Raw genomic sequence first — 6,000 nt, 5'->3', positions numbered from 1 at the left:
TGGCAAAGAGTGTGATGACCTGTAACTACTAGAAAAACCGGAAGGAACATAAAGGCCCAGAATATCATAGGAAGGAACGTAAAGGCCCAGAATATCATAGGAAGGAACGTAAAGGCCCAGAATATAATAGGAAGGAACGTAAAGGCCCAGAATATCATAGGAAGGAACTTAAAGATACAGAATATCATAGGAAGGACCGTAAAGGCCCAGAATATAATAGGAAGGAACGTACAGGCCCAGAATATAATAGGAATGAACGTAAGGGACTAGAATATCATAGGAAGGAACTTAAAGACCCAGAATATCATAGGAAGGAACGTAAAGTCCCAGAATATCAGAGGAAGGAACGTAAAGGCCCAGAATATAATAGGAAGGAACATAAAGGACCAGAATAACATAGGAAGGAACGTAAAGGCCCAGAATAACGTTGAAATTCCTATAGCTTCGCGCAAACTAGTACTTTGCTTACTACTGTGTTTTTTACTTAATTCAGCATTCCCCTCAACATGTCATGAAAGTTTCAACTTCATACCCTCAACGGCTCATGAGATATTGCAGGTGCGCCCTTTTGACAGTCTGAACAGTTTGACAGACAGTCTCCAAGTTTTGGCTTAATAGCTTTATCTTTTCCTGAGGTGCTGCATCTGCCCTTTTGACAATAAATTCTTGTAATTTAATTTGTCTTTCCGCTCAACATTCCTTAAAAATTTTAATTGATTAGCTTCGAATTAAACTTTTAATTAATCCCTTTACACCTTTCAGCTTCAAAATTTCAACTTAAAGCAAGAATTCCCGAAGCATTTTAAAACTGTTATAAGAGGAAGAACGCTTTTAAAATGGAAACGAGTACTCAATTTGTTTCAAGAGAAAGGAATTGCGGCACAGGTTATATAACCACCACAACTTCTAAATTTAACTCCTAGAATAAATGAGTCTACTAGTTATCATTGTTTAATACAATTTAAGTGAATGAGATGGTTCGTCACATGGTTTGCTGCAAGTGAGAAAAACCTTAATTTTACAGCTGATTAAACTAACGGCTCTTGATTTTTGAAAGGCTTGATTGGGCCTGGGTTGAATTGAGTAGCATCTACAGGGATCTAATTCTGTAACCATTGAATTGCTTAGACAGTTTTTAAGGGACTTATAACTATATATTGGTATCTGTACAGAGGGGGAAAGATGGGACTCACCCAAAAACAAATTGGTTCGAATTACTTCTACCTCTAAAACTGGACAATTAGAATAAACTTATGATCGTATATTCTTAGAAAAATAGTTTTTTTTTATCGCAACCCCAGTCCTTAGAAAAAATGTACTAATATTCCTGCCTCCCAAAGTTCGTATCATCAGGCACCTGCTACGTCTTGTCTAGTGATACGATCTCCCGTCTTCGCGATATCCTGCTGCCGCCAACACAATTAGATTTGTGTTCAAACCTAATTTAAACAAATAAAAACAGCTATTTTTGATTGTAAACACAGTTAACAGGCTATATTCCAAGTGACTCCTTTTCTTCCAAATTAGCAGTTATCAATAGTGCACAGCTGGCAGACGCTAAATTTCATTGCTACAGATCACTTTGTCTCAGCCGTTTTTCGCACATTTTCGGCGATATTCGCGCATTTTTTCTTCTTGGAAGGAAAACGAGCAGAAGACGGGAGGGCACCTGTTGCAACGGCCGTAAAGGTACCTGCCGGGTCCTTTGACTCTTAAACTGCGGGAAATAGGTAGTGGGGCTCTACACTTCCCTCGTTTTCCTCGACATAAAAGACCCGATTTTACGGCGCGCACGAGTGCATCCATGAATATAACCACCAACGATGGCTGGTGATAAGCTTGTGCCTAACCCGCTACTGAATTTTGTTTCTCGTGCTTTGAAATCTGGTAATCAGTCTCATGAGATTGCGAAAACAGCGGCAGAATTTTTCAAGAAAGAAGAAATTCAAGTGGCGAAAGAATTAATATGGAGGGGTTCTGCTATTAGTATTCGTATGAGCATGAAAGTTATTATGACTGACAATATCTCTGACATTTTGAAATTGCTCAAATATTGCGACGAAAAGAAAATTGCCCTCCCTAAATACCTACGTCATCTATAAGCCAGACGAAGTACCCATTGTCCCTGGGGAAGTAAGCGGTGTTATTACTTCGATAGTAAACGAAATATGTTCTAAGCTAGAGAGTTTTATCGAGCGTGATCGTCCCCCTGTTCAGTGGCCGCTCGGCGGATCTGGATCCTCATCTCAGGGATCGTCCCCCACACCCCAGCCGACCTACGCAGTTGTGCTAAAGAACCCCCGTCAAGACTTGAGGAACCCAGAAATGAGAAAGGAGTACTTGGATAAAGTATCTGGCAACAATTCCTATAGTATTTTTGAACTGCGAGCATTGAAAAGTGGGTGGCGCGTGGTACTAGCTGATAAGGAGTCTTCCAACGCAGTTGCGCAGGCGTTATGTGCTAACGATAGATCTGTTGAGGTGAAAATGGAACAACCACATTTCTACGGAATAGCACGCCACGTTCCTACAGATAAGAGCGATGTGGAACTCTGCTAGATTATTCCGAACTGTTCGAGAGCTTTGCAGTTGGTTAACTCTAGGTTGTTGAAACTTCAGTTCTCTTCCTAAGTGGACCTTGAAAACGCCATTAAATCACCCCCAGTGATCCATTACGAACGCATCCCAATCTCTGAATATCTGTTTCTTCCAATGAGATGTTTCAATTGTCAAGCATTTGGTCACGTGGCCAAATTCTACAAGAACGAAGCCAAGCGTTCTAGATGTGGGGATAACCACAGTAGCACCAAGGACAACCCTTGCATCAAACCGATTAAATGCGCACTCTGTGGTTCGGACAAACATCCATGCTACAATTTCAGCTATCCAGAAGCACAAAAGTTACTTACAGTTAAGAAATGAATCGCGAATTAAGTTTGATTACTTGGAATATTAATGGACATGTAATCAACAAACTGCCAATCCTCGAAAACCTAATTCGCAGTCATAACATTGTATGTCTCCAGGAACATTTCCAGAAAAAAGAAGGGACTGAACTGTTAACTATTGGTGATTCAATCGATCTTTTTGCAGCTGGTGTGAAATCGAGTGGTAGAGGCCGGCCCTCAGGCGGTATCGCAATCCTTGCTTCAAAATCCTTACGCATGACAGTTATCCAAGTATCCGATAATTTTCTTGCGATCATGAGTGAACGGACAATAATCTTCTCAGTTTATATGCCTACGGACTACAAATCATCTAGATTAGGTTCCAAGTTCGATAGGGCTTGTCGGAAATTAGCAAACGCTATTGCCAACTGTCGCGCCCAAGATTTGTCATGCCTTGTTGCCGGAGATATGAACTGTGATTTGATGAATGCGGAAAGCCCTAGATCCCAAGTACCCTCAACTGCATGCTCTGGTACAAGATAAATAATGGATAATGATCTTGATTTCACATATGTGCATAACTCTGGGGCAAATTCATCTCTTGATTTTATAATGTGTTCACATCAACCAGTTCCTCTTTGCCAGTCACATGTGGATTCATCTATCAGTGCATCTGGCCACTTACCAGTTGGTTATGTTTTCCCACGCAATATATCTTCGAAATCCAACCCTGATCTGCCCAGTAGAAGAAAATGGCATCAGAAAGTTATGTGGGATAAAATTAATACCCCCCTGTACCAGAATGTATGTGACGATATCTTAGCAAGAATTCACGTCCCTTACAATCTACTTCACAAATCTTCTTCAGTTGCAGCAAGTGATAAACAAGTACAGATCAATATATACTGTAGCAAAATAGTTCATACCTTGGAGTTTGCGGAAAAGGCTGCAGTACCGATTTGTCGTGTTCGGATTGACTCGGAAATACCCCAATGGTCCGATAATTCGGATCTTGTAGATGCATGTGCGGACGCGAAATTCTGGTTACGCATGTGGATAGATAACGGCCGACTAAGGCATCGTATAGTGAACTCCATCCGATTATATACTAAGTGAAGATTCGCGGAAACCCTCGCTACACATCGTGCTCTGATTATTGAATGTTATAAAGAATCTGTAAAGCAAGACCCCAATCGCATGTAGAAATTCCTAAAAAAGAAGAAACATAAAGAATCAGCTGATGTTCTGTCCAGTGAGAGTGAGTGGGTTAAATATTTTACGCACGGGTTTTTATCGCCTAATACTGATCTGGAAAATAAATTTTCTATTGAGCTCGTTGCGAGTCTTGCGGACTGTGAACGGGAAGTTGGTTTTGTTGTGTCTACTTCGTCAGTCTGTCAGGCAATCTCGAAACTGAAGAAGAGGTTGTCGAGGGGGGTGTATAACCTGTGCGGATTGCATCTGTAAGCAGGAAGTCAGAACCTTGTCGAGCACCTTTGTCTCCTGTATCAAATGGTTTTTAATGCTGGGATTGTTGAAGACCTATTCTGTACGGGTGTAATTACTCCTGTACTAAAAAAGGGAAAAGACGGGGAACAGTTTTCTTCTTACCACCTGATAACTGTCGCGCCTGTAATGTGCAAGTTATTCGAATTGCTTGTTGTAAATAGATTTAGTGCTACATGTAACATGCCGGATAAGCAATTTGATTTCAAAAATAACATGAGTAGAGGACACGCGCATTATATGATTGCTAATTTGTTGATTGACGCCGATGATTCAAATGAGACACTGTATTTTGCCGGTCGCGATGTCAACCGCGCGTTCGACTCCGGTGTGCACCCTTAGATATTTTTGTCTGCTCGGACGCGTGGCGTGGATAAGTCTATTCTACGCGCACTGAGTAATATATATATAGTACATTAAAAGCGCGTGTAAATGTACCGTGTGTTAATGCTTTAGCCCCATCTTCTAGTCTTGTACCCGTAGAGAAGGGAATACGCCAAGGGGCACTTACTTCACCACCGCTATTCAATAATAGTATTATTTCATCGCAAGAACCGGTTCAGTCTACATGTAACTTTAGAGGTCTCAATGTTTCGTTGATCGATTATGCGGACGACATTTTGAACGCAAGTAGAACACTTGTAGGCATCGAAGAGACTTTGCGTGTTTTGAGTACAGTTTATAGAATTAGCAGTATGATTATACCCTATCTCACCCATTATAAAAACCCGGACCAAGGTGCAAGTGCTCCAGAGAACGTTTTTGCAGATATAAACATAAGCGTCATTAGATCTTTTCACGGGTAGACAAGTCAGGTTTCTCTTGGACATGAAACAAGTGGAAACCCGCTATTACGAATAATGCACTTTGTAACCCTTTCTCATTGATTGACGGAAACAGACTAACCCGCTAATGTAGAAATAAGTGGGAGGAGCTTTTTGTTCGTACCGAGAATGAAGACCAGAAATGATCTGCGATGAACTTACTGGATAATTCTATAAACTGTGGTTTTGAGTAAGGAGTACGGTAACGTAGGTCTTTCTTTCAATCCCCAGAAGAGTGAAGTTCTCGTACATAATAGCCGCGTTAAAGATAGTGTACCAGTTGATGTGATTTTTATGGATCTTATACGATTAAGTCTTCGTCTAAGATTATATACCTCGGCCTTCCAATATGTAGCGATCTTAAAAAATCTCGCGATTGCCTTGTTTCTTTGTTCGCTGTAAAGACACGCGGAGCTTATGGAATTCTCGTTTCAATGAAGTGCCACTTTAACCGTTTTCTTCTTGCAAGGGTGTATAACACTTTTGTTTTCACACATGTGCTAGCCCTATCTCCGTTTTGGAAAATATTTACTTCGTCTGATCGCTGCAGTATTCGGTCCACTTTCTACAGATATGGCAAGTATCTGCTTCTTCTTCCAATTTGGATGAGGAATTCGAAAATATCTCTGAAGTATGGTATAGCCGACCTGCTTATAGCTGTACTGAATCGCCATGCTCGATTTGCAAAGGCATTTGAACCAAGGCACTCTTCGTTATGCGTCGCAATAACTTAAATTTGTCAATTTTTTTTGTCGTAGTAATGTCCTTAGTCTGGTTTTTCT

General features: G+C 40.8%; 1 protein-coding gene and 1 long non-coding RNA gene across 2 annotated transcripts in view; one reads left to right on the top strand and one right to left on the bottom strand.

Moving 5' to 3' along the window:
* Positions 1 to 4,039, bottom strand: part of LOC148951123 (uncharacterized) — a 36,967-nt gene extending 32,928 nt beyond the window's left edge. The window contains exon 1 of the long non-coding RNA XR_016141892.1: positions 3,815 to 4,039. This is a non-coding gene — a long non-coding RNA (uncharacterized LOC148951123). The remainder of the gene's footprint in view (positions 1 to 3,814) is intronic.
* f (espin protein forked) overlaps positions 1 to 6,000 on the top strand; it is a 136,801-nt gene that overhangs the window by 43,396 nt on the left and 87,405 nt on the right. The gene's annotated exons all lie outside the window — the stretch shown is intronic.

The sequence above is a fragment of the Artemia sp. Qi Xiang Cuo genome, chromosome 6, assembly GCF_049724085.1.
Source record: "Artemia sp. Qi Xiang Cuo chromosome 6, ASM4972408v1, whole genome shotgun sequence".
In the NCBI taxonomy this organism is placed as follows: domain Eukaryota; kingdom Metazoa; phylum Arthropoda; class Branchiopoda; order Anostraca; family Artemiidae; genus Artemia; species Artemia sp. Qi Xiang Cuo.
The sequence above is the reverse complement of the archived record's forward strand: the minus strand, read 5'-3'. Positions and strand labels throughout refer to the sequence as shown.